The sequence below is a fragment of the Ranitomeya variabilis genome, chromosome 1 (assembly GCF_051348905.1).
Source record: "Ranitomeya variabilis isolate aRanVar5 chromosome 1, aRanVar5.hap1, whole genome shotgun sequence".
Taxonomy (NCBI): domain Eukaryota; kingdom Metazoa; phylum Chordata; class Amphibia; order Anura; family Dendrobatidae; genus Ranitomeya; species Ranitomeya variabilis.
Window position 1 is genome coordinate 795,315,925 of NC_135232.1, and position 16,521 is coordinate 795,332,445.

At 40.9% G+C, this 16,521-nt stretch overlaps 1 protein-coding gene across 1 annotated transcript in view; it reads right to left on the bottom strand.

The window, feature by feature from the left end:
* The window catches only part of ADAMTS10 (ADAM metallopeptidase with thrombospondin type 1 motif 10), a 194,775-nt gene that overhangs the window by 125,942 nt on the left and 52,312 nt on the right, over positions 1–16,521 (bottom strand). The window contains exon 2 of the mRNA XM_077273501.1: positions 437–499. The gene's annotated coding sequence lies outside the window, so the exon portion shown is untranslated. The remainder of the gene's footprint in view (positions 1–436; positions 500–16,521) is intronic.

The window sequence follows — 16,521 nt, forward strand, 5'->3', positions numbered from 1 at the left end:
AAGAAAGCAAGCAATGACACCGAATTGTGAAAAACAGAGAAAACATACACTTAAAAGTGACAAACAATTGTAGGTTTTCTGTTACAGAAAGACTGTTTCCCGCTAACTGATACTATTCACGCTATCACTTGGAAGGATTTCCAAAATGTCTCTTATTGTCATCAGCGGGGGACCGGACAGCGCACCATCACCGATAAGCTGTTACTGGCTATCCAAAGGATAGGCCATCAATAAAAAAGTGGTAGCCAACCTCTTTAAGTATCATGACTTGAGCATTTTTTAAGTTAAAGCAACTGGTAATTCATCAAATAGTAACCTTTTAATAAAGCTAATCTAGTGCATTCGGTCCCTTTAATATAATTCAAGTGTTTTTTTACGGACTGTTCATATTACTGACATTTCAGCCAACCAGTGAAAAGTGTAGGAGGCCTCTTACCTTCCAGCTTGTGTTCTTCTCCACATGCAGCAGCTCAATTACTATAGATAGATAGTGGTAATTCTGTAATGAAATAATATCCATTTTTTTTTACATAGTTTGGCACACCTTTTTTTAATACAGATACAGAGAATTACACCCAGTATAGAGGACAGGAGAAGTGGTACTGTGCACTATATATACAGAATAATACAGATACAGAAAATGACACCCAGTATACTGAACAGGAGAAGCGGTACTGTGCAGAATATATGTACAGAATAATAGAGATGCTGAGAATTAGACCGGGGTCACACTTGCGAGTGCAATGCAAGAAACTTGCGCGAGTCTCTCGCATCAATCCCCGGCACTCGGGACTAGAGTGATCAGCTGCATAGAAATACATGCAGCTGAATGTTCCGATGCCGAGTGCCGGAGGCAGTGCCGGGTATTGAGGCGAGAGACTCGCGCAAGTTTCTTGCATTGCACTTGCAAGTGTGACCTTGGCCATACAGTCAGTATACAGGTCATGTGAAGTAGTATTGTGCAATTGTGCAGTGTATATACAGAATAATACAAATACTGAGAATTACACCCAGTATGCAGAACAGGAGAAGTGGTACTGTGCAGTGTATATATACAGAATAATACAGATACTGAGTATTACACCCAGTATACAGAACAGGAGAAGTGGTACTGCGCAGTGTACATACAGAATACTACAGATACTGAGAATTACACCCAGTATACAGAACAGGAGAAGTGGTACTGTGCAGTGTATATACAGAATAATACAGATACTGAGAATTACACCCAGTATACAGGACATGAGAAATGGTACTGTGCAGTGTATATATACAGAATAATACAGATACTGAGAATTACACCCAGTATACAGAACAGGAGAAGTGGTACTGCGCAGTGTACATACAGAATACTACAGATACTGAGAATTACACCCAGTATACAGGACAGGAGAAGTGATACTGTGCAGTGTATATACAGAATAATACAGATACTGAGAATTACACCCAGTATACAGAACAGGAGAAGTGGTACTGTGCAGTGTATACAGGTCCTTCTCAAAAAATTAGCATATAGTGTTAAATTTCATTATTTACCATAATGTAATGATTACAATTAAACTTTCATATATTATAGATTCATTATCCACCAACTGAAATTTGTCAGGTCTTTTATTGTTTTAATACTGATGATTTTGGCCTACAACTCCTGATAACCCAAAAAACCTGTCTCAATAAATTAGCATATTTCACCCGTCCAATCAAATAAAAGTGTTTTTTAATAACAAACAAAAAAACCATCAAATAATAATGTTCAGTTATGCACTCAATACTTGGTCGGGAATCCTTTGGCAGAAATGACTGCTTCAATGCGGCGTGGCATGGAGGCAATCAGCCTGTGACACTGCTGAGATGTTATGGAGGCCCAGGATGCTTCAATAGCGGCCTTAAGCTCATCCAGAGTGTTGGGTCTTGCGTCTCTCAACTTTCTCTTCACAATATCCCACAGATTCTCTATGGGGTTCAGGTCAGGAGAGTTGGCAGGCCAATTGAGCACAGTAATACCATGGTCAGTAAACCATTTACCAGTGGTTTTGGCACTGTGAGCAGGTGCCAGGTCGTGCTGGAAAATGAAATCTTCATCTCCATAAAGCATTTCAGCCGATGGAAGCATGAAGTGCTCCAAAATCTCCTGATAGCTAGCTGCATTGACCCTGCCCTTGATGAAACACAGTGGACCAACACCAGCAGCTGACATGGCACCCCACACCATCACTGACTGTGGGTACTTGACACTGGACTTCAGGCATTTTGGCAGTTCCTTCTCCCCAGTCTTCCTCCAGACTCTGGCACATTGATTTCCGAATGACATGCAAAATTTGCTTTCATCAGAAAAAAGTACCAGGTCAGGCGCTTCTGCCGCTGTTTATGGTTCAAAAGTGGCTTTACCTGGGGAATGCGGCACCTGTAGCCCATTTCCTGCACACGCCTGTGCACAGTGGCTCTGGATGTTTCCACACCAGACTCAGTCCACTGCTTCCTCAGGTTCCCCAAGGTCTGGAATCGGTCCTTCTCCACAATCTTCCTCAGGGTCCGGTCACCTCTTCTCGTTGTACAGCGTTTTCTGCCACATTGTTTCCTTCCAACAGACTTACCATTGAGGTGCCTTGATACAGCACTCTGGGAACAGCCTATTTGTTGAGAAATTTCTTTCTGGGTCTTACCCTCTTGCTTGAGGGTGTCAATGATGGCCTTCTTGACATCTGTCAGGTCGCTAGTCTTACCCATGATGGGGGTTTTGAGTAATGAACCAGGCAGGGAGTTTTTAAAAGCCTCAGGTATCTTTTGCATGTGTTTAGAGTTAATTCGTTGATTCAGAAGATTAGGGTAATAGGTCGTTTAGAGAACCTTTTCTTGATATGCTAATTTATTGAGACAGGTTTTTTGGGTTATCAGGAGTTGTAGGCCAAAATCATCAGTATTAAAACAATAAAAGACCTGACAAATTTCAGTTGGTGGATAATGAATCTATAATATATGAAAGTTTAATTGTAATCATTACATTATGGTAAATAATGAAATTTAACACTATATGCTAATTTTTTGAGAAGGACCTGTATATACAGAATAATACAGATACTGAGTATTACACCCAGTATACAGAACAGGAGAAGTGGTACTGTGCAGTGTATATATACATAATAATACAGATACTGAGTATTACACCCAGTATACAGAACAGGAGAAGTGGTACTGTGCAGTGTATATACAGAATAATACAGATACTGAGAATTACACCCAGTATGCAGAACAGGAGAAGTGGTACTGTGCAGTGTATATATACAGAATAATACAGATACTGAGAATTACACCCAGTATACAGAACAGGATAAGTGGTACTGTGCAGTGTATATACAGAATAATACAGATACTGAGAATTACACCCAGTATACAGGACAGGAGAAGTGGTACTGTGCAGTGTATATATACAGAATAATACTGATACTGAGGATTACACCCAGTATACAGAACAGGAGAAGTGGTACTGTGCAGTGGATATATACAGAATAATACAGATACTGAGAATTACACCCAGTATGCAGAACAGGAGAAGTGGTACTGTGCAGTGTATATATACAGAATAATACAGATACTGAGTATTACACCCAGTATACATAACAGGAGACGTGGTACTGTGCAGTGTATATATACAGAATAATACAGATACTGAGTATAACACCCAATGTCTCTTATGACTGGGTTCTTGTGGCTTTTATATTTTGTACTTGCAGCACTTCCGGCTTGATTTACTATTTTTTCCTTACCCATTGGTGATATAGTGGCTGTGCGCATGCGTGCAGTGACCCGGGATGCCTGCTATGCATCGGCGCGTCTCTTTGCCCTGCTCGCACGCCTGGGGATTTCCCTCCCCGCGCGTGCGCAGTAACGCACGACGCTCCGGTGCATCTCTAGGACCTGTGGTTCGCGGTGCGCATGCGCCGCTTTTAAACCACTGTGATTCGTCCAAACTGGACATGTGACGTACCCTTTGACCTTAAAAGGTCCTTCTGGTAAGGGAATGCACACTCCCTTGATAAAGCGGTCGATAAGTGACGCGAAACGCGCGTCGGGGGGCTTCTATCTTCACACCTGCCCCAGGACCCTCTAACCCTTGTCTGCGGTAAGTGACTGCCAACTCCCTATGAAGCAAATATCTCCCCACTGTGGTGCTGGATACGGTTTTTGTTTGGCAGGACACCTACTGTCTTGCGCCTTCATACTATGCATATGCACTTTATATATACAAATTGGTCAGCACTGAGTCACTGCCAATTCCCTATAAACTAATTATTTTCCCACTGTGGCGTTAGGTAGGTTTTCAGTTGGCAGGATACTTATTTTTTATGCCCTTATATTATGCATATGCACTTTATATATGGACTGATAGGCTTCAAGTGACTTGGGTTGTTGGGGGGTTCTCTGGCTACTTTTATGTATTATCCTTGCACATGTACCATTGTACTTTATTTATGTTCATGTTCAGTCTATGTTATGTGTATCTTTAATAAAATTTGAATTTTTTTCTACTTTATTCATACCTAGTATAACTCCTTTTTCTCCAGTTATAAAATGAGTATAACACCCAGTATACATAACAAGAGAAGTGGTATTGTGCAGTGTATATACAGTATAATACAGATACTGAGAATTACACCCAGTATACAGGACAGGAGAAGTGATACTGTGCAGTGTATATACAGTATAATACAGATACTGAGATTTACACCCAGTATACTGGACAGGAGAAGTGATACTGTGCAGTGTATATATACAGAATAATACAGATACTGAGAATTACACCCAGTATACAGAACAGGAGAAGTGATACTGTGCAGTGTATATACAGAATAATACAGATACTGAGAATTACACCCAGTATATAGGACAGGAGAAGTGATACTGTGCAGTGTATATACAGAATAATACAGATACTGAGTATTACACCCAGTATACAGGACAGGAGAAGTGGTACTGTGCAGTGTACATACAGAATAATACAGATACTGAGAATCACACCCAGTATACAAGACAGGAGAAGTGGTACTGTGCAGTGTATATATACAGAATAAAACAGATACTGAGAATTACACCCACTATACAGGACAAGAGAAGTGGTACTGTGCAGTGTATATATACAGAATAATACAGATACTGAGTATTACACCCAGTATACAGGACAGGAGAAGTGGTACTGTGCAGTGTATATATACAGAATAATACAGATACTGAGAATTACACCCAGTATACAGAACAGGAGAAGTGGTACTGTGCAGTGTATATATACAGAATAATACTGATACTGAGGATTACACCCAGTATACAGAACAGGAGAAGTGGTACTGTGCAGTGTATATATACAGAATAATACAGATACTGAGTATTACACCCAGTATACAGAACAGGAGAAGTGGTACTGTGCAGTGTATATACAGAATAATACAGATACTGAGAATTACACCCAGTATACATGACATGAGAAGTGATACTGTGCAGTGTATATATACAGAATAATACAGATACTGAGAATCACACCCAGTATACAAGACAGGAGAAGTGGTACTGTGCAGTGTATATATACAGAATAAAACAGATACTGAGAATTACACCCACTATACAGGACAAGAGAAGTGGTACTGTGCAGTGTATATATACAGAATAATACAGATACTGAGTATTACACCCAGTATACAGGACAGGAGAAGTGGTACTGTGCAGTGTATATATACAGAATAATACAGATACTGAGAATTACACCCAGTATACAGAACAGGAGAAGTGGTACTGTGCAGTGTATATATACAGAATAATACTGATACTGAGGATTACACCCAGTATACAGAACAGGAGAAGTGGTACTGTGCAGTGTATATATACAGAATAATACAGATACTGAGTATTACACCCAGTATACAGAACAGGAGAAGTGGTACTGTGCAGTGTATATACAGAATAATACAGATACTGAGAATTACACCCAGCATACAGAACAGGAGAAGTGGTACTGTGCAGTGTATATACAGAATAATACTGATACTGAGAATTACACCCAGTATACAGGACAGGAGAAGTGATACTGTGCAGTGTATATACAGTATAATACAGATACTGAGATTTACACCCAGTATACTGGACAGGAGAAGTGATACTGTGCAGTGTATATATACAGAATAATACAGATACTGAGAATTACACCCAGTATACAGAACAGGAGAAGTGATACTGTGCAGTGTATATACAGAATAATACAGATACTGAGAATTACACCCAGTATATAGGACAGGAGAAGTGATACTGTGCAGTGTATATACAGAATAATACAGATACTGAGTATTACACCCAGTATACAGGACAGGAGAAGTGGTACTGTGCAGTGTACATACAGAATAATACAGATACTGAGAATCACACCCAGTATACAAGACAGGAGAAGTGGTACTGTGCAGTGTATATATACAGAATAAAACAGATACTGAGAATTACACCCACTATACAGGACAAGAGAAGTGGTACTGTGCAGTGTATATATACAGAATAATACAGATACTGAGTATTACACCCAGTATACAGGACAGGAGAAGTGGTACTGTGCAGTGTATATATACAGAATAATACAGATACTGAGAATTACACCCAGTATACAGAACAGGAGAAGTGGTACTGTGCAGTGTATATATACAGAATAATACTGATACTGAGGATTACACCCAGTATACAGAACAGGAGAAGTGGTACTGTGCAGTGTATATATACAGAATAATACAGATACTGAGTATTACACCCAGTATACAGAACAGGAGAAGTGGTACTGTGCAGTGTATATACAGAATAATACAGATACTGAGAATTACACCCAGTATACATGACATGAGAAGTGATACTGTGCAGTGTATATATACAGAATAATACAGATACTGAGAATCACACCCAGTATACAAGACAGGAGAAGTGGTACTGTGCAGTGTATATATACAGAATAAAACAGATACTGAGAATTACACCCACTATACAGGACAAGAGAAGTGGTACTGTGCAGTGTATATATACAGAATAATACAGATACTGAGTATTACACCCAGTATACAGGACAGGAGAAGTGGTACTGTGCAGTGTATATATACAGAATAATACAGATACTGAGAATTACACCCAGTATACAGAACAGGAGAAGTGGTACTGTGCAGTGTATATATACAGAATAATACTGATACTGAGGATTACACCCAGTATACAGAACAGGAGAAGTGGTACTGTGCAGTGTATATATACAGAATAATACAGATACTGAGTATTACACCCAGTATACAGAACAGGAGAAGTGGTACTGTGCAGTGTATATACAGAATAATACAGATACTGAGAATTACACCCAGCATACAGAACAGGAGAAGTGGTACTGTGCAGTGTATATACAGAATAATACTGATACTGAGAATTACACCCAGTATACAGGACAGGAGAAGTGGTACTGTGCAGTGTATATACAGAATAATACAGATACTGAGAATTACACCCAATATACAGGACAGGAGAAGTGGTACTGTGCAGTGTATATATACAGAATAATACAGATACTGAGAATTACACCCAGTATACAGAACAGGAGAAGTGATACTGTGCAGTGTATATACAGAATAATACAAATACTGAGAATTACACCCAGTATACAGGACAGGAGAAGTGGTACTGTGCAGTGTATATATACAGAATAATACAGATACTGAGAATTACACCCAGTATACAAGACATGAGAAATGGTACCGTGCAGTGTATTTACAGAATAATACAGATACTGATAATTACACTCAGTATACAGGACAGGAGATGTGGTACTGTGCAGTGTATATACAGAATAATACTGATACTGAGGATTACACCCAGTATACAAGACATGAGAAATGGTACTGTGCAGTGTATATATACAGGATAACACAGGTACTGAGAATTACACCCAGTATACAGGACAGGGGAAGTGGTACTGTGCAGTGTATATACAGAATAATACAGATACTGAGGATTACACCCAGTATACAAGACATGAGAAATGGTACTGTGCAGTGTATATATACAGGATAACACAGGTACTGAGAATTACACCCAGTATACAGGACAGGGGAAGTGGTACTGTGCAGTGTATATACAGAATAATACAGATACTGAGAATTACACCCAGTATACAGGACATGAGAAATGGTACTGTGCAGTGTATATATACAGGATACACAGGTACTGAGAATTACACCCAGTATACAGGACAGGGGAAGTGGTACTGTGCAGTGTATATACAGAATAATACAGATACTGAGGAATACACCCAGTATACAAGACATGAGAAATGGTACTGTGCAGTGTATATATACAGGATAACACAGGTACTGAGAATTACACCCAGTATACAGGACAGGGGAAGTGGTACTGTGCAGTGTATATACAGAATAATACAGATACTGAGGATTACACCCAGTATACAGGACAGGAGAAGTGGTACTGTGCAGTGTATATACAGAATAATACAGATACTGAGAATTACACCCAGTATACAGGACATGAGAAATGGTACTGTGCAGTGTATATATACAGGATAACACAGGTACTGAGAATTACACCCAGTATACAGGACAGGGGAAGTGGTACTGTGCAGTGTATATACAGAATAATACAGATACTGAGGATTACACCCAGTATACAAGACATGAGAAATGGTACTGTGCAGTGTATATATACAGGATAACACAGGTACTGAGAATTACACCCAGTATACAGGACAGGGGAAGTGGTATTGTGCAGTGTATATACAGAATAATACAAATACTGAGAATTACACCCAGTATACAGGACAGGAGAAGTGGTACTGTGCAGTGTATATACAGATAGTGAGAATTACAGTGGGAGGAAATAATTATTTGACCCTTGCTGATTCTGTAAGTTTGCCCACTGATAAAGACATGAACAGTCTATAGTTTTAAGGGTAGGTTAATTTTAACATTGAGAGATAGAATATCAAAAATAAAATCCAGAAAATCACATTGTATAAATTATACATGTTTATTTGCATTTTGCAGTGAGAAATAAGTATTTTACCCCTCTGGCAAACAAGACTTAATACTTGGTGGCAAAACCCTTGTTGGCAAGCACAGCAGTGAGACAGTTTTTGTAGATGATGATGAGGTTTGCGCACATGTCAGGAGGAATTTTTGTCCACTCCTCTTTGCAGATCATCTCTAAATCATTAAGATTTTGAGACTGACGCTTGACAACTCGGAACTTCAACTCCCTCCATAGGTTTTCTGTGGGATTAAGGTCAGTATTTTTTTGTCTATTCTTCTCAGCATGTGATATAGTTCTCTTATTATATACAATACCTCATCCTGCACAAACGCACTTTGTTTACACATTCAACTACTTGCACTTTGTTCACAATGTTAGCATATGCACGCTCTCTCCTAGAGTCCTGCTTGGACGTCCCCCTGTCTTCCCAGGTCTGGTATGGTTAAGTGGCTGCGGCCAGGCACCGGTCGCCCCATGTGATCATATCAACTGACGGGCGGATGAACAGCTGCTGGACTCTATGACGTTGGTGCGCATGTGCCGCTTGTCCATCGTTAATGGTTTCTGCCGACCATGTGATTGGAGGAACATGATATATATGGAGGGAAACATGATGCACTAAGCCATGTCCCCTGAAGAAGCAACCAACAGCGAAACCTGCATGGAGGAAAGCTGGCCGAAGCACTCCTTTAACTACAACCACGAGTATTTATTAAATCCATCCTTTATTTGCATGCTACAATCGTCTTTTCCAATTGTTTGATATATAATTACGGATTCCTGGGTGTGCTTATCACCTGATTTATTGCCCTTTGAGTGTGCTGCTTTAATATGGATATGGAGCTCTGTTATACTGTTGACTTAGTGATTTGTCCGTTAGAGACCCATTTACATATAAACTCAAACGTTGCTTTATAGATCTACTACCTGTGCTGTTTTTATCCTACTCCAACTGGGTGCTTAATACAATTTCCTTCCAGGATGGTTATTGTTCACACTTACCGTCACTGAACCTCTTTCAGTTCCCATTGCTTATTACCTTAACGTTGTGGTTCCGGTCTCTCTATCTCTGGGTTAATTGTCACTGTTTTGCCCCCATCTTCTATCCTTGCCCATTATTAATATATTTTAATTGTTTTTGTCTTTTTCAATAAAATTACTTGTTTTTCCTAGTAGCATGGACTCAGATTTCTCCTTATATTCATATTTAGTAGATTTGCTACCAAATTCATTTTTGGGCCTTATGTGCATATACGTATTAGATATGTCTATCCGCTGTGGCTTTAGAGAACAGTATAAACTATTACAGCTTTTATAATTATTTCTATTCATTACCAGAAAAGATAAACTGGTGAATTCTATACTTTCCTCCTAGTTCTTCTCTACAACAGTTGCAGCCATTGAATCAGGCATGGGTACAGAACCAGCACAAGAGATTAGCAAAACTTTGATTTCAGTGTTTTCTTGTATATGGAGATAGGATTCATCCATTTTTGGTAAAGAAAAATGTGGAAGGTAAAATATAGGACTCAATTGCTAAAATGTTGAGACTGTCTACTAGATACTTTAACACTTGCTAAAACATGTCATCACCCTTCCCACCGCGTCATAGGTAGAAAACCTATATCCTAAGAATTTACTAACCTTTTTTCCCCATTTATGTCATTTCCCTTTTTTTACTTAAATTTGATTGCAAAAGCCAGTCAGTACTGAATGTGCCATTGTGCCGAAAGGAGGGTCTCCATGATATATTTTGTTTTAAGGGGGAGGGTGGTGAGTACAGAGTATGCATGGAAGGGGTCTGCTTGTTTAATACAACAGTCGCACTGTTCTCTAGCCATACTCTCTCCTGAAAGACTGTCTGTCTTTTGGGCAGTGCTTCCTGTATACATAGCTGAACTGTCTCATTATAGAATATGTCTGTCAGTATATCTGCATATTGCTGGATCAGCTGCTGCAGTTGTCTATCGATTTATCTTCTATCACACTATTACTGTCTTTGCATTTAAATGGGCCAATAATTGGTGAATGAACGTGTCGACAAAAGACACTTGTTCAGCAGGTGATCCGAAAAAACTTCATTCTTATCAGCAGCATGTAAACAGGGAAAGTGTTGCCAACAACATGATGCTGTATAGAAACAAAACAATTAATGATCATCTTGTTCCCATCTGTTTTCGTCAACCATTGTGAACAGGCTGATAAATGATCGCCGTTCAACTTGTACATGGTTCACTAGGTCACTTTTTTGTGTCTATTAAAGAAACCACCGGAGACTAGATGGAGGTGGACATGACTTGGGGATGGGTGGACCGAGAACTCCTGCAGCTTTTGTTTGTATTGCGGTGTAGATTTTAAACAAGAGTGTTGTTGCTTTAACCCCTTAGTGACAGAGCCAATTTGGTACTTAATGACCGAGCCAATTTTTACAATTCTGACCAGTGTCACTTTATGAGGTTATAACTCTGGAACGCTTTATCGGATCCCGCTGATTCTGAGATTGTTTTTTCGTGACATGTTGTACTTCAAGTTAGTGGTAACATTTCTTCGATATTACTTGCGATTATTTATGAAAAAAATGGAAATATGGCGAAAATTTTTAAAATTTTGCAATTTTCAAACTTTGTATTTTTATGCCCTTAAATCAGAGAGATATGTCACAAAAAATAGTTAATAAATAACATTTCTCACATGTCTACTTTACATCAGCACAATTTTGTAAACAATTTTTTTTTTTGTTAGGGAGTTATAAGGGTTAAAAGTTGACCAGCAATTTCTCATTTTTACAACACCATGTTTTTTTTAGGGACCACATCACCTTTGAAGTGATTTTGAGGGGTCTATATGATAGAAAATAACCAAGTGTGACACCATTCTAAAAACTGCACCCCTCAAGCTGCTCAAAACCACATTCAAGAAGTTTATTAACCCTTTACGTACTTCACAGGAACTAAAACAATGTGGAAGAAAAAAATGAACATTTTACTTTTTTTTGCAAACATTTTACTTCAGAACCATTTTTTTTAATTTTCACAAGTGTAAAAACAGAAATTTAACCACAAATTTTGTTGTGCAATTTTTCCTGAGTACGCCGATACCCCATATGTGGAGGTAAACCACTGTTTGGGCGCACCGCAGAGCTTGGAAGTGAAGGAGCACCGTTTGACTGTTTCAATGCAGAATTGGCTGGAATTGAGATCGGACGCCATGTCGCGTTTGGAGAGCCCCTAATGTGCCTAAACAGTGGAAACCCCCCACAAGTGACACCATTTTGGAAACTAGACCCCCCAAGGAACTTATCTAGATGTGTGGTGAGCACTTTGAACCCCCAAGTGCTTCACAGAAGTTTATAACGTAGAGCCGTGAAAATAAAAAATCGCATTTGTTTTCACAAAAATGATTTTTTCGCCCACAAATTCTTATTTTCACAAGGGTAACAGGAGAAATTAGACCACAAAAGTTGTTGTGCAATTTCTCCTGAGTACGTCGATACCCCATATGTGGAGGTAAACCACTGTTTGGGCGCACCGCAGAGCTTGGAAGTGAAGGAGCACCGTTTGACTTTTTCAATGCAGAATTGGCTGGAATTGAGATCGGATGCCATGTCGCGTTTGGAGAGTCCCTGATGTGCCTAAACAGTGGAAACCCCCCACAAGTGATACCATTTTGGAAACTAGACCCCCCAAGGAACTTATCTAGATGTGTGGTGAGCACTTTGAACCCCCAAGTGCTTCACAGAAGTTTATAACGTAGAGCCGTGAAAATAAAAAATCTCATTTTTTCTACAAAAATGATCTTTTTGCCCCCAAATTTTTATTTTCACAAGGGTAACAGGAGAAATTAGACCACAAAAGTTGTTGTGCAATTTCTCCTGAGTACGTCGATACCCCATATATGGGGGTAAACCACTGTTTGGGCGCACCGCAGAGCTTGGAAGAGAAGGAGTGTCGTTTTACTTTTTCAATGTAGAATTGGCTGGAATTGAGATCGGACGCCATGTCACGTTTGGAGAGCCGCTGATGTGCCTAAACAGTAGAGACCCCCCACATATGACACCATTTTGGAAACTAGACCCCTTAAGGAACTTATCTAGATGTGTGGTGAGCACTTTAAACCCCCAGGTGCTTCACAGAAGTTTATAACGTAGAGCCGTGAAAATAAAAAAATCGCATTTTTTCTACAAAAATGATCTTTTTGCCTCCAAATTTTTATTTTACCAAGGGTAACAGGAGAAAATGGACCCCAGAAGCTGTTGTACAATTTGTCTTGAGTACGCCGACACCCCATATGTGGGGGTAAACCACTGTTTGGGCGCATGGCTGAGCTCGGAAGCAAAGGAGCGCCATTTGACTTTTCAATGCAAAATTGACTGGAATTGAGATCGGACGCCATGTCGCGTTTGGAGAGCCCCTGATGTGCCTAAACAGCAGAAACCCCCCAAAAGTGACCCCATTTTGGAAACTAGACCCCCCATGGAACTTATCTAGATGTGTAGTGAGAACTTTGAATGCCCAAGTGCATCACAGAAGTTTATAATGCAGAGTCGTGAAAATAAAAAATATATATTTTTTAACAATAAAGATTTTTTAGCCCCCAAGTTTTTATTTTCACAAGGGTAACAAGAGAAATTGGACCCCAAAATTTGTTGTCCAATTTGTCCTGAGTATGCTGGTACCCCATATGTGGGGGTAAACCACTGTTTGGGCGCATGGCAGAGCTCGGAAGGGAAGGAGTGCCATTTTGGAATGCAGACTTTGATAGAATTGTCTGCGGGCGTTATGTTGCCTTTGCAGACCCCTAATGTACCTAAACAGTAGAAACCCCCAACAAGTGACCCCATTTTGGAAAATAGACCCCCCAAGGAACTTATCTAGATATGTGGTGAGAACTTTGAATGCCCAAGTGCTTCACAGAAGTTTATAATGCAGAGTAGTGAAAATAAAAAATATTTTTTTTCCCACAAAAAAAATTTTTTTAGCCCCCAAATTTTTATTTTCACAAGGGTAACAAGAGAAATTGGACCCCAAAAGTTGTTGTCCAATTTGTCCTGAGTATGCTGGTACCCCATATGTGGGGGTAAACCACTGTTTGGGCGCACGGCAGAGCTCGGAAGGGAAGGAGCGCCATTTTGCAATGCAGACTTTGATAGAATTGTCTGCGGGCGTTATGTTGCGTTTGCAGACCCCTAATGTACCTAAACAGTAGAAACCCCCACAAGTGACCAAATTTTGGAAACTAGACCCCCTAAGGAACTTATCTAGATATGTGGTGAGAACTTTGAAAGCTCAAGTGCTTCACAGAAATTTATAATGCAGAGTAGTGAAAATAAAAAAATATATTTTTTTCCAACAAAAAAGATTTTTAGCCCCCAAGTTTTTATTTTCACAAGGGTAACAGGAGAAATTGGACCCCAAAAGTTGTTGTTCAATTTATCCCGAGTACGCTGATGCCCCATATGTGGGGGTAAACCACTGTTTGGGCGCACGGCAGAGCTCAGAAGGGAGGGAGTACCATTTGACTTTTTTAGCGCAAAATTGGCTGTCGTGTTTGGAGACCCCCTGATGTACCTAAACAGTGGAAACCCCCCAATTCTAACTCCAACCCTAACCCCAACACAGCCCTAACCCTAATCTCAACCCGATCCATAATCCTAATCACAACCCTAACGATAATCACAACCCTAACCCCAAAACAGCCCTAATCTCAACCCTAACCATAACCCTAATCAAAACCCTAAATCCAACACACCCCTAACCCTAATCCCAACCCTAACCCTAATCCCAACCCTAATCCCAAACGTAACACTAATCCCAACCCTAATCCAAACCCTAACCCTAATCCCAACTCTAACCCTAACTTTAGCCCCAACCCTAACTTTAGCCCCAACCCTAACCATAACTTTAGCCCCCGTCGTCACAAAAAAAGTTCAATGTAACCTTTTTTTTGTACGTCGCGTCCGCCATTTACGCGGATGCGTGGCCGTAACTCTGCCCCCTCCTCCCCAGGACATAGACTGGGCAGCGGATGCGTTGAAAAACTGCATCCGCTGCCCACGTTGTGCACAATTTTCACAACGTGCGTCGGTACATCGGGCCGACGCATTGCGACCGCCCCGTACCGACGCAAGTGTGAAAGAAGCCTTAGGCTACTTTCAGACATAGCGCATTTTTGAGCGCTATTTTGCGGGCGCTTTTCAAAAATGCACAATGTCATTTTCGTCTGCCGGCAAAGTGAATGAGAAATTCACTTTGCTGTTCAGACACACCGCAAAAAAACGCGGCGCTTTTGTCTGCAAACACGCCGGCGTAAAAAGAATTGACATGTCAATTCTTTACGCAGCGGCGTGTCTGCGTATCCCCCTAGGGCCCCATATTACCTTCCACACACAGCGCCTTTGTCCTGGGTGTCGGCGTCTTTGTACAGAGGGGTTGACACCCAGGACCGGACGTGACGTCGGACAGGAAGAGGGAAGCCCCCGCCCCCCAGTGAAGCAGCATGGAGTCCTTCTGTGTGTGTGTGTGTGCGTGTGTGTGCGTGTGTGTGCGTGTGTGTGTCCCCATGCGACGCTAGTGCCACCATTGTGCTAAGTCGCCGTATGGGACTACTACTCCCATCCGGTATTAGGATGGGAGAGTTGTCCCTGTGTCCGGCGACTTAGCACAATTGTAAAGTTACACAAAACACCTACACACAATACACATACATGACACACAGTACATACAACATATAACACAGAGTATATACTCACCAACAGCACACTTGTAGGCGAAGCCCTCGATCCTCCAGGAAAAAATCCAAAAATAATAAACCAAATTCATACTCCCTGTCCGCAGAATCCATAAAACGAGTGTCCCACGCCGATCGGCTGCTCTCCGGCGATACACTGCCAGGAGCGAAGCTCCTAGCAGTGTATCGCGTACTGTTCCAGAGTTCAATGACTCCGGCGTCTCGGTTAACAGCAGTACAGCTGCGTTGAACTTTCCCACGCAGCACTGCCGTTAAGCGAGAGTGCCGGGGTCAATGACCGCTGGTAAACTCGCTCGCGCATGCGCAGTGACACACCGACAGGAACTATGGCTCCTGTCAGTGTGTTGCTGCAGCCGTGGAGAGCAGACATATCTCTGGATGTGTCTGTTCTCCATGGAAAATCTTGATACGTGGCACTTAAATATGTGGCAATTAAATACGTGACACGTGGCACTTATACGTGATACGTGTCACTTAAATACGTGGCACTGAAATACGTGATACGTGGCACTTTGATACGTGGCACGTGTCACTTAAATACGTGGCACGTGGCACTGAAATATGTGGCACGTGGCACTTTGATACGTGGCACGTGTCTCTTAAATACGTGGCACGTGGCACTGAAAGATGTGGCACGTGGCACTTTGATACGTGGCACGTGGCACTTTGATACGTGGCACGTGGCACTGAAATATGTGGCACGTGGCACTTTGATACGTGGCACGTGGC